The sequence below is a fragment of the Lissotriton helveticus genome, chromosome 2_1 (assembly GCF_964261635.1).
Source record: "Lissotriton helveticus chromosome 2_1, aLisHel1.1, whole genome shotgun sequence".
Taxonomy (NCBI): Eukaryota; Metazoa; Chordata; class Amphibia; order Caudata; family Salamandridae; genus Lissotriton; species Lissotriton helveticus.
In genome coordinates, this window is record NC_136059.1 from 1,298,159,597 (window position 1) to 1,298,185,530 (window position 25,934).

Genomic DNA, 25,934 nt, shown 5'->3' on the forward strand with positions numbered 1-25,934 from the left:
AGTACATCATTTTTTGAGATTACAGTGCCCTTCAACGTAATAGTAACATCCCACTACCAAGGATGTCAAGTCAACAGGCGTTTTTAGAAAACCAGTTGTTACATTCGTTAAGAAACAATTGTACCTCAGCATTCTAACATTTAACAAAAACAATTTTTATATATTATTGTATGGTGATTGAAATTAAACAAAAGGCCTATTTGAGAGATCCTACATCAGTGATGACTTTTTTTAGTATATTATCTCACAGGTAGGATAACATGGAAAATGCATACATCATTTAAAGAGAAGAAAACATCAGATAGATATATTTTCTGTATGATTTAATATTATTTGACCCAAGATTCTTTCTTTTATCAAATGTTATATACAATTCAAAACACAGTACATCTAGTTTCAAATTCAATACATGATTTAAAGACCTGTTCACGAAACCGACAGGATCGCCTCGAACAAGAGACATTTCCCCTTCGCCAAGGTAAGACCAGGTTTTCGCAGGTCTCGATTTTGGCACTGCCCCATATTTATGCCACCCTTGTAAATATGAGGCAACAGGAAAATCAATGGTGTTGCAGTGGAATGCCCACAGCAACACCCATTGCCTTCCTCTTTCACGCTAAGAGTGAAAGGATACCTTATTCACAATGCAGTGTTAAGACATGTTTAGTGGCATAACGCTGCCTTGTAAATAAAGCACATCCCGTATCACCACCACAAAGTAATGTTGTGGTGGCGATAAAGACTTGTAAATATGCCAGTGGAGCCTGTACATACATGGAAGACTTCCATGCACTGTCTTCACGTGACTCTTAAAGACAGTTATAGATGCAAAGATCGTGATTGTAATCAGATTTACCTGGCTTGGTGGCAATTGGGTGCTTCTCACGATGCTCGCCTTCCTTGCTGTTGGTTTCACTTCATTCTGCCACCAGTGACAGCCCCGTTCCCTTCCCAGACTCAGTGGTAGAGGAAAGCCTGCACTGCTGGTGCCTCCGACAGCTGTCTCTACGGAGATGGATGGTGCAGAAAGATGTGTGAGTGAGGCGGTGGGCTGTGAGAGGAATGTGTAAGAGGGAGCAGGAGAGCTAGGGGGACTGAGGCAGAGAGAGCAACAGGAGCATGGAAAGAAGGCTGTAAGACAGGAGAAGGGAGCAAATTTATGATGAAGAGGGTACCATGAGGAGGACCATAGACTAAGAAGGGAGAAATAAAAAGGAACAGGTGCTATGGGGAAGTGGCAGAGGAGGAGGCTCTGAGTATCTGGTAAACATCAAGAGTCAGAACTGTGGAGATAGGACCGGGAGCGAGTTGGGTAAATGGGAGGCAGGTGAGGAAAGCCTGTGAGGGAGACTCCCCGAGACTTGTAAGCTTTTCCTGTTTACCCTGTGGTGCCCTACAGGCAGAGGAGATCACACAGCAGCCGCCACCTTTACAGTCCCCTGGGCCGAAGAGGAAGCAAGGGTGGTAGGCACCTCCTTGCAGGCATGATTGATTAGTGAAACGGAGAAGGGCAAAAAAAAGTGTGCAGGCACCTTTGCCTGGTATTCTAAGGAAAATAAAGGTGGCAGCAGCTATAGTTCAAGCTAATAAAAAATATAAAGGCAAGCGCCGCGTCGAACCCTAAAGCATGACGCCTAAGGCAGAAGGACGAAAAGGAGCAGACAGTCAGCAGAGGAAAAGAGGCGCCATTGCATGCAAGTATGGTGTGCTGCATAAGGTGAAAATCATTCACCAAAATACAGCTCACAGAATTGATAAAGCAGACCATGTAACAACACAAGTAAAAGAGCTAGTCCTCATGGGAGGTTATTAGTCCCTCCCATGCTTGTGACGGAACTGTTCCGTCACGCCCCACGGGTGGGCTGTGCTGGTGACGGAACGGTTCCGTCACGGCCCGTTCGCCGCGCCTATGCTGCGCGAATTCCGCGCCTGCGCTGAGGGTTCTATTGAGCGGGTGGGGCCGTGACGGAACCGTTCCGTCACAAGCACAGCTCACCCGTGGGGCGTGATGGAACGGTTCCGTTACAAGCGCGGGAGCGCCGTGAGGCCCCTCCCCCGCCCCTTAGCACTGCGGTGGAATAGCCGCCGCAGTGAAGGGGTAAATGTAGACAAGGCGGTACAAAGGAGGGACTAATAAGTCTATTCACAAATCGAAAGCAACCCTTTAGAAAGGACAGTAACAAGAGCCAGTTGAAAAGGCCAGAAAATGGGCGGAGTTTCAAGTCCATACCTGAATACAGCATGCCTTGCAGAGTAGTGCACGCGCTGCCCAGGCCCGACCTAAAAAGGCTAGGTTAAGGGTAATGTGTTTGTAAAGTTACATGTGGTTCAGGGATTCACAACAATCTATAATTTTAAGAATTGGACTGTTAACAGATAATGTTTTTCTTTTTACATGCTTAACCTAAAACCCGCTGCGGCCGCTGCAGGTTAGAGCAGTGGGGCATTTTAGCTGGGTGGGGGTGATTTCGAGAGATGACCCTGAGGGAAAAATTATTTATTTATTTAATTTTCCTTCATGGATGTCACTCTGCCCGGCCCCTCTACCACTCTTACCTGCAGCAGCCGCAGCTGCCTAAAACTGGTGAAGAGGAAAGCAGTTTATGATTAAAGGTACCTTTTTTTACACGTTTGAACATTGTCATGATGATAAAGTAACTTGTTTCTCTACACACGATTAAAGGTATGGATGGCACAGTGAGGAGGGCAACCCATCTGCATATATACCAACTGCAATATAGCCATAGCACTTCAATAAAGCCATCTCATTAATAAAAACAAAGAATTGATGGGTGGGAGGCATGAATCAATCTTACTCACTAATAATTAATCTGAACCATAGAATGATCAATTATTTTTTGTTCAATGTGGCATTGCAGGCAGGGACAACCCATATGTTCTGCTCCGATAGAAACAGTTCATCCCAGACCGCTACACAATCGTATGTGAATAGGAATGCAAACAACACCAGACTGCGTTTAGCCTTATTGAGCCTTGTCAATGGGATGGATTAATGAGCAAGGTGAATCTTTTCTGCCTCACACATCGGAAAGCATCACAAACAGGGCATCTCTCATAGAAAAACAAAAAAAAAGGTAAGTGAAAAGTGAAAAGTGAAAGGTGGAATAATTTAAAACTTCTCAGCTACAGTTAATTACTCTGGACTCGAGTTATTTTTTTTTGCTCACTATGTCACTGCAGACTATCCGGGAACACAAGCAACCCACAAAAGAGTTTTGTGATTAGTGGGGGGGGAACAGTGAGATGCATCTTTTGTTTTGCAGTAGTGACATACAGCATTCTCATCAGGGTAGACACATCACACTTAATGACATCTGACTGAGAAAACAAACGTGAATATAGGAATGATTGAGCTACCAAATTTTAGGCAATTGTGGTTTTCTAATTGTGTCACTGTATCAATCAATCAATAAATTCCTTATTCGGTTCAGATCTTTGAGCCATAAGAGTACAGAATAATATTGTGATAAAAATATATTAAAAACAGCACAGTGCATATCAGAGCAGATTTTAAAGTGCAAATGCAAACTCATGAGCAGACTAAATTTCCAATGCAGACATTGATTTTCGTGCCCGCACTGCAACTTTCAAAAACTGCTTAACACAGTTAATAATATCCTTGTCTTCTAATCAGAGAAATGCCTCATTAGATTCTCTGCAATTGCTAAAATGACGGATCCTAATCAAACGAAGAAGAATACACTTAGCGTATGCAAGATAAAAACTATAAAAGAATAAAAAGTGCAGCATCGATTGCCCGGATTTCCCATCACAGGGACAAGGACAGGTGTCTAGGTTGACTTGGAAGCCTAATTGAAAGTTCAATGAATATTTTATGGTGCCTTCTCTAAGGCGAAACAATAATCTGCGCTCCCAATCACTCGTATTAACAGTCAAATAATTTTGTGGTGAGTCAACTCGTCCCTGATTCCTAGTAAGGTAGTCCGATACTCTTGTCTTTGCTGTCTCCCTTTTTATTCTTTCTTCCTGCACATATTCATACCAGCGCACCTGCAGCTGTTTCTTAGTAACAAGGTGAGGGCCCTCAGGATTTTCATATAGTTGGTTAAGGCCAATTTTGCACAAACAAGATTCGATATATTTTAACCACTGGATTTTCCTCCCATTGTCACATGCAAGGCAATCTTTTATGATATCCTTTGTTATTGTTCCCTCAGTGTTTTGCCAAATAGGGTGCCAAAAAGCAAAGGGCAGGCACTGATGTAATCCTCAACAAAAGGGAGGCCTAACTCGTTGTGACGAATAAAACTGGAGCTCGAGATCGGTGCTCTTAACACCCTTCTTCAGAATATGTTTTCCGCTTTGTTTACTGAGGAACAACTCTCTAGCCACCAGACCTCTGCACCATAGGTCACCGCCGGCAGGCATTGTATTCTATAAATCTGCAGTAAGGGGGTTAAAACATTCCCCATCCTAGGGCATGGCAGGCTAAATAGCGAGCCTGTGGCTCTGGACAGTTTGTTTCCGCAGGTAGCTATATGTGTTTTCGAAGAGCCACAGTCGTTAAAAATCAAGCCTAAGTAAGTAAAATTGCCTGTGTCTACTAGTCTTTGTTCGCCTATCTTCAATGAGTGTGTTTTATATTTCTTGGGGCCGCAAAACATAATAAAAGATTTTGTAAAATTTGTTGGCAAATCTAATTATGCCTTGAAATTAATGAAACCGTTCACCAAGAGGAGAGAGAGGGCCCTTGGTTTGTGTGCCATCAACACAGTGTCATCTGCATTCAGCAGAACGGGTAGCAGCAGAGTTCTAATCAAGGGCACATCGACTGTAATAGAAGATAAAAAACTGTGGAGGTCATTAATATATAAAAGAATAAAAGGGGAACTACAACACAGACTTGTCTCACGCCTCTCAGTATACAAACATCTTTTGAAACCTCTCCATTGATATTAATCCTAACTCTGGCTTTCATCCCTCTGTGAATATATGCTAGAAAGTGAACTAGTGATTTGTCTAAGCCAAGAGATATTAGGATAACCCAAAGCTTGAAATGAACAACATGGTAAAACGCTGTTGACAAGTCCATAAATACTAGGTGAAGAGGGGAGCTTCTTGCCACTGTGTATTTGCCTATAATTAATTTAAGATGTATGCACTGCTCGATAGTGCCCACTCTAGGTCTAAAACCATACTGGCTCGGATGTAATAAGTTTTCTTGTGCCCAGTCATTGCCCAGTTTGTATACAAATCTACCCAGTATTTTTAAAGTGATATCTATAAAAGAAATCGGCCTGTAACAACTGGGCAGAGAAATGTCCCCTTTTTTAAAAATTGGGACTATGAACGATGTCGACCAACATTATGGAATGAGAGCGCTGGCAAGGCTATTAAGAAGATTTAATAATAATGGAGCCCAAAATGTTGGGTTAGGTTTAAAAAGATCTATACACTCCATTGGGCCTGGTGCCTTGTCCCCAGCACTCTGTTGCAATGCCTTCTCGACCTCCTCCAAAGTCAGTTGGATTAAGCCAAAATCAAGGTCTGGCAGTATATCAGTAGATAAATTAGCCTGATAGTATATTTTAGAATAATGTAACTCCCAATCTTGGGTAGAAATATGACACCCAATCCTTGGTTCTATACATTCTGGCTCTTTCATCTGTTTGACTGAGGCCCAAAAAAGATTACTATTTTTCTCATTTGCAGCTAGTTTGAGTGAATCCCCATGTTGTGTCATCAGTTCGTTATTCCTTGTTTGGAGTACCTGCTTATAGAATTTGCGTGCCTCAGTTATAGCTACAGGATTCTTAGGTGTAGCCTTAAGAGTGCATCGCAATTGCTTATTGGCTCGCGAACAGTCCTGGTTAAACCATCTTGGACTGTTAGATCTCTCTGAGTTGAAAACTATAAGCTCTTTTTTTATTTCATTGCAAAGATCTACAAAGGAAACTACAACAACATTACTGGCATCAGTCTCTGTGAGACATGCCTGCACCAGGAGGTAGTATCCCGCTATAACCTTTTGAAGATTGTGTCACTGTAGAAGAGAACAATCAGATACAAGCCCAAAAACCAACTGCACGCAGACCTATTTTTTTATACATTTGATTGAATTCTAGAACAAAAACCATTCTTTGTGTCAGCTGCAATCAGTGAAAAGTTAAATTGCTAAACAGGGAGGTTAAAGGTCACACACCGTATTGGACAACAAAATGTATGAAATCTTTGGGGGTTATAAAGCTTAGAAAAAGATTTGGCAGACAGAAGTCATAATGACCTTCAAAAGTAAAAAGGTGACCCCCTACATTTTGGGGGAGAAATTCGGATAATCGGGCCCAGGACATACATAAGTTCCCTTTTCAACATATAAGAGGATTGGAAACATGTGCAACAATAGAGCAAATGTCTGGAGAGAAAGAAAAGATGAGTCTGTGGAAACAGTTATGCACTAGAGACATTCTCTGCCTATAGAGACTTCAAACAACTGATAGCCGTTGATTTAGAGAAGACTTGTTAGGAAAAAAAACTCTTGGACATGCTAGGTATAGAGCACTCGCCTGGGCTCCTTGGTAAATTAAGTCCCCCCCTAAGCTCCTGCAGCTCAGTCCTCCTGGATGTCATGGGAGGGCTGACATCTTGGAAAAACCAACGTCTGTCTCAATTACCCGTCACATGTCTTTTATTCGCAGCAGATCTTGGTGTGCCTCATCCAACATAGTCCAAGGCTCCTGTATGTCTCTAGAATCTTACCTGCCAATCCCATCAGTCGCATGACTCCCCTCAACGCACTAGGTTTGGAGTTATCCTCAAAGCCCATTTATAGAGAATATGGAAGAAGAGCTTCCTGTCTGGTGTCATTTTAAAAAAACAACATTAACATCAAGCATGTACTCTTAATTTCTCTGTACCAGAAAAGTAATTCAATGAACTCTCGCTAGATGATACAATTAAACCTTGTTTCAGGTCCAGGGAAGATGTGACATGGCAATTTGGGCTGGGCTGTTCCCATGAGGAGCAGGATCAAGACTGATTTGCATACGGCTGGGTACAAACTTGGGTGGAATGGTGAGCAAAAGAATGATATATTAAACCCAGATCTTTTGACTGAGGGTGAGTGGTTGAAAACGTTTAGCACTCTGTACAGCATTTTGTTGTGTTTGCTACAATTAAACATGTCAGTACAAAAGAGGGTGGTGATGGACGGAGCATCTGAACCAATCAAACACTCACAACCAGTCTACAGATCTGGGTGTGATGCCTGAAATGCTGAAATGCCAGAAACCGGTCCTAGGAAGCTTGTTTCCGGTCCAGGAAAGGCATGGCTTGGCAGTTCGGGCTGGACTGCTCCCATGAGGCACAGGGCCAGACTGATTTGGCTATGGCCATGTCTGAACTGAGGTGGCAGAGTGGGCTAAAGAACGGTGATGGATTATACCCAGATCTGTTGACTGGGTGTGAGTGTTTGATTGGTTCAGATGCTCCATTCATCACCACCCCCTGTTTGTACCGCTTTGTTCGCCATAAGTTGGCAGGGTATGCTCAGACGTGAGTCCCTTGCTCACTTTGCCACTGGATTCAAGCAAGCCTGGCTGAAGACACCTGAAATGCCAGAAACCGTTCCTAGGAAGCTTGTTTCTGGTCCAGGGAAGGCATGGCTTGGCAGTTCGGGCTGGACTGTTCCCATGAGGCACAGGGTCAGACTGATTTGCATATGCCCATGTCTGAACTGGGGTGGCAGAGTGGGCTAAAGAACAGTGATGGATTATACCCAGATCTGTTGACTGGGTGTGAGTGTTTGATTCGTTCTGATACTCCATCCATCACCACCCCCTTTTGTTCCATAATTAAACCTGTGACAACAAAATAATTGTCCAAGACACTAAAACTCAACTGCTTGTAAAATGAAGCATGTATACAGCAATCGTTAGATATTAACAGCATACATTTCCCGTTAATTTATTAATAATGTTAGAGGAATATGATCATCACCCTTGAAATATATACACGCAGTGTGAAAGTGTGACTAAACCAATAAAAGAAAAATGCAATATCCAGACCTTTACCGCTCACATCTCACCATGCAATACATGTCAACAGTCACAATGTTACTCATACGTATCTCTACCTACACTTTTACCACCACCTCACACACTTACAAGCAACACACTCACAATGGTCCCAATGCAATCCAGCCCTAACAATCTCAGAGACTACTCTGCAACTCAGGCTAACCAATGTGCACAATAAAATGTCACAAGTAGCTGAAATCACATACATTACAATAACATATCATGTGTATGCACTGTTATGAACTCTTCGTTAAAGAGACCTATATCTCCCTAACCATCGTCCACATTTGCAATGTCCTTGATCATCTATGTGCAGCCCTCAACATGTCAACTGCTATAAAGAAACAAGGGGTGGTTTAACACTTATCTACTGATCAACATACATTCTCCAGCAAGAGCCTTCAATTAAGACTTTTGAACTCCTACTTTTTTCAACGCACAACTCCTACAGCCTACACTGACAGATGTAACCTCATTTACATGTCTTAAGTAATAATCTGAAGCTCAGATTCTACTTCCAACAACATGAAAGAAGAATTCTTTGAAATTCTTACCACAGTCACAATCTGAAAATATAATGCTTTTCAGACTCACACCAAAGGTAAAATCCTGGACCTTAGGTGCTCTACACCATAGAAACTCGCTTTTCACATTCCATTGCCCTAAACACAAATGAATACACCACCACCTTGTATATCTCTCTGCACACCAGATAATTAACCAATAGTCAGCCAAAACACTCCAAACATGCAATTATGCTTCTTTATCCATCAATCTATTTATGTTCAGCAATACCCAAAACTAGAGTTTTGCCACTCCCAAACATAACCTCTCCATGGAGGTGAACATCTGGCTCAATGCTCTCACGTGAATGACCTGAGACAATGTGGGCATCGCACACATAAACTTGGTCGTAAAATCCAATCAATCAACTCTCTGTTACTCACAACTAGACCATTCAGAATCAGATGCATAAATTAGAGAGACTGCTGCTCCCTGAAGACCTTGCTGTCCTGAAAAATGTTCACATTTAATGAATATACTACACCAACATTATCTACACAGTCACGCTGGAGCAGTCATTCCGCACTGAATCAGTTCCGTACTATGCCTCAATAGAATACTCTAGAGGTAAATGAAACATAATCAATTGCTTCTTTCAGGAGAAAATTAGCTAGACCAAAAAATACATCAATAATGTTGAAACCAGAGATTGTATTACTCTTTTGCACTCTACAGCAAACCAAAATGGACCAATGTTAATACCCTTGCAATTGAGAATGTTTTAAGCTTCAATTGCCTTATGAAAGCTGCGCTCTGTGAATAAGACAACATTTTAACATCTATTGTGGAACTGTACATCATTGTAGCACTCATTTTCCTACTGAATATAATTTGCCCATCCTTTCCTCAAGGTCTCCATCCTAAAACCCTCATGAACAGATAATATTAAAGAACAACAAACATGACCCCATTCACCATACCAATAGCTTCCAAACACGGAGGAGACAGGTGCTTCGTAGTCTCCACGGCCAGACTCTGGAATTCCCTCCCTCTCATCATTAAAACCAGTCCTAACCTCATCACCTTCAGGAAACAACTGAAAACCTGGCTGTTCAACCAATAATCCCAAAGCGCCTCCTTGTCTGACTATATAATCCTGAAGCGCCGAGACACCCCAGGGTATTTGCGTGCTATACTAATTGCCTAAACATAAACATAAACATAAACATAAATCACTTACCACCTCTTCATGGGCAAGATTATCATAAAAAACAGTAACCACTGAGCTCAATAAGTGACTGAAAATCAACTCTTTAAGGAGCCCCATTAGCTTAAACCTCTACTTCATGTCTCTTACTTATGTTATATAGGTACTAACCAAGCTATTTGCTCTTTTTCAGCACTTTCTGCTTTACAACTAAGTGCAAACGTGTACTAATGCTCTGCTTTTTGTATCAAAATCATGCACTGTAAGAGCAGTTTCCAAAGCAAATTGATAGAACTGTTGAGTTAAAACACCCATGTCTTAATACAAATGCACTCTAATGCTTTCATATTTTACATATTGCAATTCTGAGATGCAAATATCTTATACCTACACCATCAGAAAGTAATGCACAGCTGTTGCACCGAACACTAATTCTCACATCAAAGTAATGGCAAAAGAAAAGTAAGTGAATACCGAAAAATGACACATCCATCACGCTCTGATGTTTTTGAGCTGGAAACGACTTGTTTTCAACTCCGTCCAGGATGAAACATTAACACAATTCATATCGCTCCGTGGTTAGGGATTTAGGTATCTTCCGCATCATGGCACTTCAGTAAAAAGAGCTGCTCTCTCTTTGCGGAATTCTGTAAGAAAGAACAAGGGGGTATATTATCAAGGGGTTTATCTCCGCTTTTTTGGCTTTAAAAGCCAAGAAAGCGGAGATAAAATTATCTCCCTATTACCAAGCTGTCGCTAACACCAGTTAGTGACAGCTAATAGGAGATAGCGACCATCTTGGGCCCCGCTTTGCATGTCAGTGATATTTATCACTAATGACATGCAAAGTGGGCGTGCCAAGATGTTAGCGACTGGAAACAGTCGCTAACATCGCTATCTCCTATTACCAACTTTTGGAGATATTCGCGCTAAACGCGAATATCTCCAAAAGCTAACACCTGCCCTGAGCAGTTCTTCACCATGTTATCCAATGGGAGGTGGATAACATGGCTAAGAGCATTTGCTCGATAATGCATGAATATCGCTGACTTTTCAGCGATATTCATGCATTGCGGCCGTTTTTTATCGCATTTGCGATAAACCTTGCTAATAGCAAGGTTTATCTGCGATAAAAATCGCCGATGTGCGGCGATAATTTTTGTCTCTAAACAAGTTAGAGACAAAAATTATCGCTAGTTGTTGGTAATATACCCCAAGGGAACTGTACTGGACAATTTACAATGTAAATAAAATGTGTATTTGCTTAGCAGTAAAAATGGAGTAAACCAAAGGGTCGTGAAGGCATTTCAGGTACTACAAGGCCGGATAGCACTCCTTTCTACTTCCCTTTGATAGCAGAAAAGTACCTTCAGGACAAAGGTGAAATAGATGCACAACTGGTGCCAGGAAGCCTGGTGACTCACAACTCTTTTTCAGTGTTTTCCTTCATCCAAAATGATCTCTGATGCCAAGAGAACATTTCTGACGTTTTGGAACAGGGAAGGTAAGGAATAATACCTGTCATCTGCTCTCCGCGTAGAGCTGGAATACAGATGTCAGTAAAGGCAGACAGAGAAAAGCCTTTTGCCAGAAAGCCGACTTTGTTTCTAATTTATTTTTACCATAAATGGCCCGGAATTACAAACACTTTGCACAGGTTTGCTTTACTTTCTCAATGCAAACCTGATGCTAAGATTTGTAATTGAATTTGTAGTCCAACACAAATAGCATTTTAAGTTGAACTGTAACCTAAAGTAACACAAAACTGTGTAGTGCACTGCCTTGCATTACTTTGCATTAATTGAGTATTGGTGGGGCATCAGCTTTCCCAGGCATGCACCTAAAGGTTTTAAATCAAATCCTTGCTACAAAGAATTGTAGTGAGGGATTTGCACTAGAATCCTGAACCTCCTTGAGGCAGGTGTAATCAAGAAAAATGTTTTCATTTCTCATAGTTTTTCCCACTTTGGATGTGTGCTGCATTGCATGTGGGAAACGCCAAGAGCATAGTTCTGGTACTGGAAGGGACCCCTTCCGGCACAAAATCCATGCTTTTTACAACACTGACACAAGTGCACTATGGTGCAATGGTGTCTTCATTGATGCATTTCAGACAAAAGTGTGCCAGTGCAGGCAGAGAGCAGAACGTAAAAAAACCACACAAGAGGTGATGGGATGAATGCTAAGAATGTATCTAACCGCTGGGAATGTCACAGGGTAGTATTCAAGCCACTGTGCATTTGCCCACCATACCATCACAGATTTGACTCAGCCATATGCAAATCAGTTCTGGTCCTACTCCAATTGGAAAAGTCCAGAATGAATTGCCAAGCCAAGTCCTCTCTGATTGGAACACAAGCAATTCAACACTGGTTAAGATCTAATTTGGTGTCTTCCATCAGGTGCAGCTTGGTTCCAGTGGTACAGTGAGCAAAGACCCACATCTGGGCATACCCTTGATTAATTAGGGTGGTATATCAAAAACAAATGTTGATTTATAGAATGCTTACAATTTGTCTAACCACTGGCATGCACTCGGGGTAGCATTCCAACCCATCGTTCTTTTGCCCCCCATGTCACCTGAAATTAGGCCGAGCCATATGCAAATCAGTCTTAGTCCTGCGGCAATAGCAACAGTCCAGTCCATACTGCCTAGCCAGGTCCTCTCTGAACCAACACAAGATTGCTTTTGGCCTGATTAGACCTCGTTAGTCAAGTGCAGCTTGTTTCCAGTGTCACAGTGTTCAAGGGAACCCAAAGTAGCCTAGGGTATGTCCAGTCGTGGGTCCCTCGCTCACTGTGCCATAGGATCTAAGCTATACCTCACAGGTGAGGCATAACAAGGCTAAAACCAGTGTGAGGTTGCTTGTGTGCCCTTCTGGAGAATACCTTGCTGGGCAGTTCAGGATGGACTACTCCCTTGAGGAGGAGAGAAAGTACTGATTTGCACTAATTGGGTCTTCGTATTGAATGGCACAGTAGAGAAAAACTATACACTGGAATGCTACCCCGAGCAATTGCCAGTGGTTATGGTATTTACAAGCATTGCGGTCATCACCTTTTCTGTGATAGAAAGAGCACAGAAGTGCCACATCTTATTAGAAATGGTGCTGTTCCGTTCACTCCCATTCATGCAACATAGCGCAGCGCCTCTACTTGCTTCCCTGCGTTGCATACCTTTCATGTCCCCAATGCTCAACATGCTTTTCAGGTCACCTGCAAACAGCAGATTGTGGCTAACTCTCCCCCTTCTACTATACCTGGGAGCTGACATGCACATGGTTTGTAAAAGTGATAGAGAAGCACACTTTCTGACAGGAAACCAACTCTCTAATCATTTCTATTTTTTCATTGAACAAAAATGATCAATGGTGCATTGGGGCGTTTCAGGTTCTCTTCAAGGCTAGATTATCACCTGCATTGGTTCTATTGCCCACAAATACTCCTCACAAAAGTAATCTTTTTCAAGTACAACAGGAGAACTGCAGTCTTTGAGAGGGATCTCATCAATGAGGGCATTGGCACTACTACCATAATGATATAAGCTGGATGATAGCAGTCATGTTGCAATACCACAATAGGAGTCCTTTTGCAAGTGTTACTGTTCAATATGGGAGAGAGACCCCTTTGTAAGTGTGCCTCACTTGCCATAATATATTAACTATAATTTGCCCATCTACCATGCTCTGTCTTCTCACAAATAATGTAATTTGCGATGTAATAAGTGTTTTGAACAATTGTATAATTTCACATAGTATAATATGCAGGGGAATAACCAGTGCATGTTTAAGGCACAATTTTCAGTTAATGTAGTGTGGTGAGTGAGGTGGCAACAGTATGCACAGAGGTGTGAAACCTATAGTGATTTGAAGGTGTTGCCTAAATTATAAATGTAACATATACGTTTTGAATTTTTTTGATTTGTGTACTTTATATTTTGTTTGTAGAGAAATAGTAAATAAAGTTAACCTAATTTAAAGTTGTTGCATATATATTGATGTATAATTTCAACATTTTCATTTCTTTATTTTTTTTAGTTCAAAATATTTTATTGATTTTTCAAAGTTGAAAGACAACACACTAGTTACATTGCAAGTATACCTATAATAGTTGGGAATGGAATAGAAAAGTACAATTTAAGAAGGAACAATTAAGAGCTACTTCTAATGTTATAGCCTCCATACTACCTCTATTGGAAATAACAAATGTATTCAATAGATACCTTACATGGATGTGGCTATATAATCATCTATTGGGATTCATAAAGTTTGAATTAAAGGAGTATTTTTACATGTTCCTTTATAAAGGTAGTTGGGCTCCAGATCTAATAAACATAACATAAGACCACTAAGGCTGTATCAGCAATGCTGCAGGGGATTTCCAAACAGATATGATGGATTTGACGGTTATAGAGATCAGAAGATCAAAACATTTAGTATAGGGATGTGATGAATTGGAAGATAATGCATAAGCTGTACAAATAATCGTGCTATATGTAAGAGTATCAGTAATGGGGAGTATTTTCATAATAATAATCCAAAGAAATTCCACACTGAAATAGCACTATACTGTCAAACAAAACATGTTTTAAAGATCCCTCATTTTATTTGCAATGCCAACAAAGAGGTGAATCACCAAGTTTGTATAATTTACATGCAGTCCAAAAATAATTGAATAAGATAAAAGCAATAGGTTGGGCTAGAGATACCATAAACCATCCAGATTTATTTGGTAGCTATATTTGTATACAATCATTTTAAAAAACAGCTGTAGAAAGTACTGTATTCCGGTACCTTGTAATAAAATGTAAGTAGGTATCACAGGTATAATTTAGTTGATTGTAAAATTTAGAGACCATGTGTGGTGAAGCAGAAAACGCCCTAAACAGATTGCCATTCAGGTAAAAAATACCAGCATTTATCCCTAATTTCCAAAATGTGGTGGTATGATTAATCTTAATTTCAGGGTTATAACAAAGGGATATTTTGGTAGAATCTGACATTTGTGAAGAAAATCAAGAATCAAAATCAGATACAACTAACTTAGTAAAGGCAATAATGGAAGATGGCTTAAAAATAATGTATTTGAGTAGCCAATAATGTCAGAAGAGGAAATGGTGAAACCAAATGTTGCTCTACCAAAAGTCATTTAGGTCCTTGTGCCGGCTCCTCCTGCAACGGTCCTCCTGTCTAGTTTGCCCGCAGTCCACTACATTCTGCTGCCTTTGGGTGTGTGTCTCCTCTACTCATTTATGCTTGTTTTTCTGCTCCTTCTATACTTGCTCCTGCCCTCTATTTTTCATCTTTCTGCTTGGTCTGTCTTTAATTTTGCCTCTTTCTGTGTGTATCGAATATTTATTCAGCCACTTTCTGCTTGTTTCCGACCTTTATTTTGCTGCTTTCTGCTCATTTCTGACCTTTTTTCTGCTTCCTTTTGCTTGTTTATGACCTTTATTTTTTCCACTCATTTCTGATATTTATTTTGCATCTAACAGCTTGCTAATGACCTATATTTCGATGTCGCAACCACAGTGCCGAGATATTCCTAGGGTTGATGGTGCTGCACAATGCAAATGCTGATTTATTGAATTATTAGTATCAAAGCAAGTGAACCACTGGGAACCCTGTTTTAAAATGAATGCTTTGTGGAAACTGAAAACACATCTGGTAAGCCAAACCCTCCATTATGTTTGAAAAGTTTAAGGTTAACATAGCAAAAATGTGGTGGTTTGTGTTGCCAAAGAAATTTGGAGATAATTCTATCCACTTTTTAAAAAAATGTTAGAGGCAATTGTATTGGAATCATGAATAAAGTGTAGAAAATAGGAGGGGTAAATACCATTTTAATAGCCTCAACTTTTCTCCACCATGATAAATACAATGGAGACCAGTGACAAATTGCATCGGTAACTTTAGTAAGTAAATTGTCACAATCTAATGTAATTGAGCGTTTAAGAGAGTGCGAACATTGTATTCCTAAATATTTTAGTTTGTCTTTTAGCCATAATATCAGTATTGGCTAATACTTCAGGTGTGCAATGGACATTCAGGGAAAAAAAAATCTCTTTTATTAAGATTTAAAATGTAACCTGCAATAACAGAGTAAAGAGAGGGGACGCTTTCCTGTTGTCTGCAGTAATTACTGGGAGCGTGCTGCTGCCTAAACCTACCTCTCGCGGAACCCGCTTCGCGGGTCCCGCTTCGTGGGTGGTTCCTCTGTGAAAACCTTGGACCTTGCTGGATTCCTTTGGAGGAGGTGTGCCTGTGTAGGTGGGGCTGCGAGCGTGTGCGAGCGCCGGGACTACCATTCCCAGGAGCGCCCGCACGGCCGGATTTACAACACCTGGGCCGCTCTCCCTGCCTACTCCTCCCCACCTTCGTGCCTTAATAAGCCCCAGCTTTTGGATGTTCAGTGGGACGCTTTCCTGTTGTCTGCAGTAATTGCTGGGACTGTGCTGCTGCCTAAACCTACCTCTCGCGGAACCCGCTTCTCGGGTCCCGCTTCGTGGGTGGTTCCTCTGTGAAAACCTTGGACCTTGCTGGATTCCTTTGGAGGAGGTGTGCCTGTGTAGGTGGGGCTGCGAGCGTGTGCGAGCGCCGGGACTACCATTCCCAGGAGCGCCCGCACGGCCGGATTTACAACACCTGGGCCGCTCTCCCTGCCTACTCCTCCTTTTCACACCCATAACTCTATATATTGGATCCCAAAGTACTGCCGCGCGGGAGCGCGCGGAAGAAGCCCGGGACAAGGGCGGGACCGTCTGTGGCCGTCAGAGGCCATAGGAGGCCGGGCTGGGCTAGGTCATTTTCATTTTTATTATTAGCTTACTACTGCATGTAGTTGTTGTGCTTCCTTGGAGCAGTGTTCGGGTTGAGACTAGCTCACTATATATTGTTCAGCTGTTGTGATGTCTAGCTCACTTCCATCACGTGTGGGTGTCTCATTCCTTGGGCCTCTCGATAAATATTTCGAGAAGGCACACAAGGAGATAGACAAGGAACTCCTTTTATGTGAGAGACGCGCTGAGCGTCGTCGCTCCATTGAACAATTCAAGCAACTACCACTGTCCACTCAACCTGATTTAAACAACATGCAGGTAATGGCCGCTCAAGGTAAGACGGCCAATGAAGGGAATACGTCTGGTATGGACCAAATTCCCAGTATATTCAGGGTTCCTAACACCTCCCCGACACGTCTCAGCACACACAGTGAAAATCACACAAACAGTCTCATCTCTGCTTCCATTAGTTTAATTGATCTTAACACACCAATTGCTCAGATCATGGCACCCAACTTGCATTCAACACTTACTAATCTATCTGTAGGCTGTGTAGGTTTCTGTGAGAACATTTTGCCACATAATAATAGTGATTCTAGATCCAAGCTTATTAAGTCAAGTAAAAAGGTTGTGTCTTCCCCACCTAGGAAAAGGAGGAAAAAAGGTGGTGTCAAAAGAAAAGGTTCTTGCAAACAAACTTCCTCTCCTTTTATAGTTAACCCCACCACCGATTTTATGGTGCTGCCTGTGGTTGAGGCTCCTATTGTATCACCAAATTCCCCAACTTTACCCGAGGTAGCGCCATCGGGGTTTAACAAGGAGAGTTTCGATATTTTTGAGAAACTCTTTAAATCATATATGTTACCCTTGATGGAGCGAGTAAGGATATTGGGAGACAAAATGGATCGTTTACTGGCCCCTGTTGTTATTTCCCACTCTACTAGTTCTGATAGGCAGCACAATCTGCCACCCCTGCCTAGTGTCACAATCCATGCTCCTAGTATTCAACCCAAAAATAATAAAACTGTAGGTATTACAAAATCAACATCTAAAGCCCCTGTTTTGGTGTCTAAACCCCCTTGTGTCACCAATTTCGCTAAAGCAAAACATATGGTGGCCTCCAACAAACCATCCTCAGAGGGACTTTTGCTACCTGTAAATCCGGGGGCTGTTAATTCTGACAATCCGAAACAGAGACAAACTACAAACCGTAGGAATATTGTGGATCTCCCTCCGGACTCAGCCAATTTTGTGATTATATTGACGGGTGTGCCCCCAATTTCTAATGGGAATCGGGAAAACAACGAAAATTTAAAAAATAAAGTCATTTTCTGGCTGAAAACCAACAGACCCCTTCCAGCCCATCTTAATGGGGATATTATCTCAGTCAGAAGATGTAAGTGGGTGGGTTTACGCCCTAAGGACATAGATGGTGATACTGTGATTATTAACTTTAGGGACCACAGAGTCGCTCCCCACCTTTCTGATTGGTATGTGGGAAACAATGAGGGAGGGATCTCCACAAGGAATCTCAGCTACTTTTATCTTGAGACACTACTCAAACCATCTGGCCAACGCTGCTCCAAAAGAGAGCACCAGTCCCTTAAACGGACCAACTTTACACCAAGTTTCTATGGCCCACCAATCAACCCAGAGGCCCTGTTTCGTTCCTACGCACAATCGAGCTATAATAGCTCCTCACAAAACTCGAACTGGGCTAATCCCAAGTCCCAGTTTTTAGGTCCCCCTCTATGTCAGCTTTTTCACACTGTAACCAGCCCCAAAGTCTGTTCCCCGTCCATAACAATCAAAGTAAATATACCCAGCCCAATGTGCATTGGAGCATCCCGTTGAGGAATCTTTATTAGCCCTTATCAGGGATAGCGTTCAATGATTGACCAGCTATTTTTTCTGGGAGTAGGGAGGGTAATACAGATTGTACGGGCACTGGTGACGCCCTAGCTAACTTATCATGCCATGTAAATTATGTACATTTTTTAAATGACAAAGCAGCTCAAAGTGAAAAGGGGGGCATTGCCTTTTCGTGTTCATCTGGCGACAGGGAGATGGTACCAGGAACAGTGTTATGTGATGACCCAGCTGTTGAGAGTGCCATAACGGTTCTGAGTACTCAGGGTGGGTCCCTCGGCATCCATGCTGAGGTTACAAATGGAGTTGCCCATATCCAAGATAAAGTTGCTCTTTTGAACGACGAAGCTCTCCCCTCTGCTATAGATACTGACAGTGTCCCAGTTGATAGATATGGCACTATCCTGGGCAGTTGGAACATAGCTGGTCTTGAGTCGCGCATGTGTATTCCCGATTGGATCAACTTTATTCGTCAAGGTGATGTTTGGTCCTTCCAGGAAACTTGGGCTCTCCTTCCACTGTTCCTCTCTGGCTACTTGAACTTTAGAAAACCTGCAATTAGAGGGAATAGAGCTATGGGTGGCTTGTCAGTCTGGGTTCGTCAATATGAGGGTGTGTCAGCTGAGGAAGTTTATATTGACAGCCCTGATATACTAATGATTAGTATTAAATCTCCCAGTGGGTTAAATATCTTGTTGATTAATGTATATGCTAGGAGCGTCCAGGGCGGTAGGGTTTCACCTACCCTCCTTTGTCTGGATGCATTTTTAAGTGACGCCCCGGCAGTTGGTCATATAATTGTAATGGGTGATCCGAATACCTGCTTCGAACCACTGAGTCAGGATGATGGCCTTCTAACAGAGACCGAGGATGTGGCCTGGGGAATACCCCAACTTGATTTAGCCCCGATCAAAAAGTGGTCCCAATCGGCTATTTTTATTAAAGGGTTGTGTTTGGATCTGGGATTACGTGCCCTAAATGGTAGAGTGCGCTCCGATAGGATGGGAAAACATACCTTTAGTAATGGTAGATACAGTAGCCGTATTGACTATGTATTATTGGATGTGAAACTATGGCCTAGGGTGGTGGACATGGAAGTAAAGCCACGCCCGGAAAGCGATCACGATCCCTTGGTGGCGGAAATAAGGGATCGTAGCTTTTCGAGACCGGTTAAAAGTCTGCCCAATTTAGTTCAGGAGGTAGTTGTTCTCACCAACGATAAGAGGAGGGTACGCTGGCCCAAAATCTCTGTAGATCCTGAAGCTCGTAAAACAATCAGATCTTTGGTCTCTAATGCTCTGGTTGAGATTTCCAAAAGCGACTCAAAGGAGGTGATTAACTCAATGATTACAGACACACATACCAGTTTGTTTATGTCTTAAAAAAAACTGTTTAATAAGTCTGTTTCCAAAAAGGGTAATAGGAGGACTAAGAAACCTTCTAATTGGTTTAATAACGAGTGCCGTCGGACCCATGAAGAACTGTTTAAAGCTCTAAAACTTAAGAATCCTGTTCTTATTAGATCTTGTAGGAAGGCTTTTAATGCAGCCAAATGTTCCGCAAAGGCAACTTGGGATGATGACCGGTGGTCAGCTCTAACCGAAGCATGTGGCTTTAGGAACTTGCAACGGTTCTGGCACCTACTCAAATGGGGTTTGTCCCAGGATGACCATCCGAGCCCAGCCTCAGTGGATCAAAAACAATGGGTACAATTCTTTGAGTATCAATTTAGGTGTCTTTGTGACGCGCAGGAAAACATCTGTTGGCCATTGTCGGTTGATCCCTTAGTGTTTACGGCTAGAGAGGTCGAATCAGTCTTGCAATCTATCCCAAGGGGTAAGGCACACGGTCCAGATTGCATTCCAGCTGACTTATTCCAACATGATCATGACCTTTGGGTGCCATATCTAGTCTATCTGGTAAATGCTTTGGCCACTGGTGCCAGAATCCCCGAATCCTGGGCAGGTGCAGAAATCTTGCCCATTTATAAAAAAGGTGATCGGTCGGTTCCATCCAACTACCGGCCGATCAGTCTCATTGATGCGGTTCAAAAAATGACAGCCCGCCTGGTTCTTGCCAGGATTCAGGAATGGATTGAGGATTATAATATTCTGACTCCTCTTCAAGCTGGTTTTAGATCTCATGTGAGTACCCTAGACCAGGTATTTCGTTTTATGCTTCTCTATTGCAAGACGGTTGTCCTGGGTAAAGGCAACCTATATGCAGCCTTCGTGGACTTGCGGTCTGCTTTTGATCTCGTCCCGAGGGCTGGGTTGTGGAAGTGCCTTTTAGAACTGGGCATGCCACCCCCCCTTGTTCGCCTTTTGGTGAACTTACATGCACATACCCATGCCCAGGTCCGCTGGGGCAAACCAGGGGAGGTGACGGATAGGTTTCCAGTGGCCAAAGGCATTAGGCAAGGGTGTGTGCTGGCCCCCACCCTTTTTTCCTTATATATTAATAGGGTTACTAAGTACTTTGAAAATTATCCAACGGACGCTCCATCCCCAGCTGGAATGAAAATTCCGTTGCTCATGTTCGCTGACGATACTCTTTTGATTTAAAAAACCAGACAGGGTCTCCAACAAGCCTTGACGAGGTTTGAGTATTTCTGCAGCGAACATGAGCTCGAGGTGAATGTATCTAAGACCAAATTTATGGTCTTAAGAGGACATAACCAAATCACCGCAAGGGTTACTATGGGGGGGACCCCGTTGGAACAAACTAAGTACTTTACCTACATTTAGTGAGACCCTTAGTTGGTCCCACCAGGTTGAGCGTATGGCTCTAAAGCACCTGCAGATTGGCGGTGCCTTGATCAAAGAGCACAAAGGATCCTTTACGCGGCCAATCTCTCCGCTACTTAAGATATATGGGTCAAAGGTTTTACCCTCAGTCTTATATGGGGCGGAACTATGGGGTTTTAGTAAACCTGATTCCCTACGAACAGCCCAAAACAAATTTCTTAGGGTGGCAACGGGTCTTCCACAGTCAACTCCACGGATCCCGCTTCTGTATGACCTTGGGTGTCATCCAGTGGAGGATCAAGCGAGGTTCCGTCCATTGGCATTTTGGCGACGCCTATGGACAACGCCGGAACTTCATTTCTATGCTAGGGCTTGTTTGGAGGTCAAAGATCTTCATGGTTCCTCCAATATAGGCTGGCTTAAGGACTTAAGTTCTTCCCTTCTTGCCCTGGGGTACGGTGACCTATGGAAAGGCCCCGAATCTGCTGTTTTTCCTTCAAAAAAAGTTCTAAAAATGCGCTACTGGGACTGGGTGGTATATAAGAGACATTTGAGTTTGTGTCCAAGTAATCTTACAGGTTCATTCATTGTCTTTAAAATATTGGGACATAATTACAAAACCCTTGGATCGTAAATTGTTCCACCAGTTCAGATGTGGCTCTTTGCCTTTAAGGGATTTTACTAAAAAGTGGGGTTCTGGTGGGTCTGGGCACTGTCCAAAATGCTCAGGTCAGGGTGAAAGTTTGGACCACTTTTTGTTTGTGTATCCACTGTACACCGCCCCAAGAGGTAAATGGTTAAGGCCGGTCTGTAGAAGCCTAGGTACCCGCTCAGCTGTTGAAGCGAGTAGAATTCTAAAAACTAACTTGACCCCAGTAATTGTAGTTGGGGTAGCAAAATACCTAGGATGGGCTTGGTTACTTAGAAGCAGGTTTATTAAAAAGATACAGTAAGGAGTTTAACAATGTTTTTGCCTAACTGCTTATGAGTAGCGTATTATATTTGATCCGTTGGTTAGGCATCTGATTATGTTATTAGTTTACTTGTATGAAGTCTGCATATGTGATTTAATATGGTCTTAGAATTTTTAACCATGTATATATTGTATTTATGTCTTTTATGATGTATTAATCGAATAAAGACTTCTTGAAATTGAGTAATTAATTATGATAGTTAGAACTGCAGGTATAGAGGTAGCTCGATTTCTGAAGTAAAGCAGAACATCTTCTGCATAACCAGATGTTTTAAGTGTAATATTTGCAATGTCTATGCCTGTGACCTCATTCGAATTTCAGATATTGGAAAGTAAAGGTTCAATTGCTTATAAATAAAGAAGGGATGATAATGGATGTGGACATCATTGTCGAGTTGCTCTATGAAGAGAAAAAGAATTAGAAAACTTGCCATTTATAAAGAGTCTTGCGGAAAGAACACAATATGACGCCAATATAATTGTAATAAAATGAGGTCCAAAATTAAACGAGGCTAATGTTGGAAACAGAAATTGACAATGAACTTTATCAAAAGCTTTTCCAGCATCCAAAGCAAGGAGTCCAGGTGGAAGATTGAAGGTGAGAATATTGTCTATCTCATGGAACAAAAGTCAGGTATTATTAACAGAAAATCCCTCATGTTTAGATTATTTATTAATTAAGAGAGTTTGGGGAAAATATATAACACAGCCTTCTATTGAAAATACAGGCATTTCTGATCACAAAATGATTTGCTATGTTTTTAAGTTACTAACGCCTCTGTTACTCATTTGCAGTGGTGAATGAATGTAGATACAGTTCTCCAAAGTACTAATAAAGACACAATACGGAATGCTAAAAATGATTATTTCGCTTTTAAACCCTGATGATGTCAACTCTCCTAGTATACAATGGGATGCTTTTAAAGTGTTTGCACAAGGACTTCCTATTTCTAATATGGCACATGAAAATAAGGCATTCAATGTAAAACTCCTAGATTTGGATAAGATAATTACTGAATTTGAAGGACTTTTTGTTTCCTCTAACAATCAAATTATTAAAACTACTCTCCAAAAAGTTAGATATAAATATCATTCGTTATTAAATAAAAGAGCTAGAATTAATTTATCAAATCAAAAAGCTACATTTACTTTGAATGCTTATGGATCTGGGAAATTGTTAGCCAATTATCTAGGTATTAAAAAAGATAAAACCTAAATTCATGCTAGCCAAAGAGATAATAGTACAGATACTTGTCTGATATCTGCCAAACTTTCACAGCTGCCCAATCTGACAAATACAAATTATATAATTCCATATCTAAAGAAGAAATTCTTCAGCTATTCATTCATTCAAACTTCAATAACCTCCAGGACCAGATGGCGTTTCTGAGCAATATTATAAAGCATTCTAAACTAACCTTACCCCCCATTTATGTTACTTATTTACTGATTTGCTGATTTCATAACATTACCATTTCTAATGTTTATGTATTTTAAGTTCCGTTTTTATAGGAAGAATATATAAATAATACCTAATTATAACAAAGGTTTAACATTTGTTTTTTTCATTCAAATTAAATTAATTGTTAGTTAAAAATGAAATGTGATCATAGAGCCTAGTGTCATCAAGGGGAGTGTTGTTAAGTGAGTGTCTTATAGTAGAGTGGAGGAGAGTGTTGTATAGTGTAGTATTGTAGAATTGTAGCCAGTTTTCAGAGCAAGGCAGGGCGGAATACAAACCCCAGTACCTCTTGCGGCAGCCACCACCAATGTGTAAACTCAGCCTTAGGCCCCCGCAGCATGGAAGCCCATTTTCCGTGCAAGGCAGGGCGGACTGCAAGCCCCAGTACCTCTCGTGGTAGCCGCCGCCAATGTTCTCTGCATTTGGAGGAGCGTTTAAAGTCAGCTTTGGGCCCCCGCAGCACTGGACTTGTTTGGAACGCAACTGGGCGTGTGTCCTGGTGTAGAGTGGGCCAAGAGTGGGCCCGTCTCCATCTGTCTGCATGTGTCAGTGGTCGGCAGAGGCCAGGCCAGGCCTCCCCTCTTTTATTCTTCATCTGGAGGCCATACCATCAATCAAAAGTAGGTAAGTCGTGAGTCTACCTGTTGTTATTGTCTAAGTTGAAACGAGGGGGCTGGGGGGCTATATACACTCTTCATTGACTTTGGACTCTATGCTGGAGAGAGTGGTGGACATAGTCTCTAAGGAAATCGACCATACAGAGTGGCGATTGTCACTGGATTATGGGGTGCCTCCTCACTTGTTGTCCCTAGAAAGAGCAGTGGAGGAGGGTGCGGCCACTAATACCACAGATACTACATTCGTTGCTGCAAACAGGGATGAGTTGATGTTGCTAGACATCCGAGACACCCAATTATTGTAATGATAAGAGCACCATTATGCACAAAAGCCAAGTTAGCTGGCCTCCGTCATCTGGGCAGGAAAACGAGCATATGGCCACGCCATCATCAGGAAAAACTGGGCAAAAAGTGGTAATCAAAAAGAAAAGGGCAGCTAACAAACAGAGAGGAAGCATGAGGAAACGGCCACTCAGAATAGCATCTAGCAGCAACCATTTATTAACGTGGATCCAACCTACCCAACAGGAAAAACAACTAAGAATTACACAACCCATGTTGCAATCATTTCTACAGTAAACAGATCCATCTGTGGATAATAAAAATGAAAATATTGTAAATAGCAATGCCATCTTAGTCCCTGCTCAAGAGGACTCCCTTTTGTGACACCCTACGCGATAGATTTAGTAATATCTTGGATACCAAACTAAAACCACTACTGGAGAGACTTACAGTTCTTGAGAAGAGACTTGGTACCAAAACCTGCCCTGACAAACCACGAAATATTGATAAAATCATTGAATATCTCCTCAGCATTGCACCCTGAGCTCCATCTCAATCTAGAGGCACAGTTGCACATTCATCACCCTCTAAAGACAAGTGTGACACTACCCTTAATCAGCATCAGGCACTCACCCGACTGCATGGATTACTTGGACAAATTTCAGGAAGTGGAAGCAGGCCACTTACCTCCAGTTTTTTGGGAGACGGACACATATTTTACAATTCTAACTATATTTCCTGCAGGAAAAAAAGATGCTAATTCCACAAGTACGTGAGTACAGCAAGCACCCAAGGGCTCTATAGATTTTTTGGTTCTCCCGCCAGCAGCATGCCCTTATGTGGTGGTCCTGGCAGGAGTCCCTCCACTACGGGCTAACCAAAAAGAATCTTGGGAGGATCTGTGAAATAAAAGTGCTGACTGGCTAATCAGAAATAGAGGACTTGGGTCACCTGACATCAATAATATACAAATGGTTCGGAGGTGGGCTAGGTAGGACGTTCTGAAAAAAGTATTGTGGGGTACTGCATTGTGATTATTACGCAGGGCAATTCTTGCTCGTAATCTGTTAATCCACCAGGAAGACATGCGGGCCCCAACACTAATATTCTTTGCCTTCCACTTTGCTTTTTTTATAAGTCCACGCGGGAAAGGCCTATTATCCCACCAATGTTCTATTGGAAAATAGATTTGCCATACTAGAGGGTTTGGATGGAATGGACTGACTGGAACCCCCTCCCACAGACATGTGGAAATTTAACAATATTAGGTTAAGCATTAGCAGAAGACATCCGGTTTTTAGAGACTATCTTGTCCGTTTACGGAATCCATTTTGTATTTCTGTCGGCCATTTTGTATGCCATGTGCTCTGTCCTACCTTCCTGTCAACTGCTCTTGAAATCTGCCTAGAGACAAGATATGTTTAGTCTCCTCTGCTTT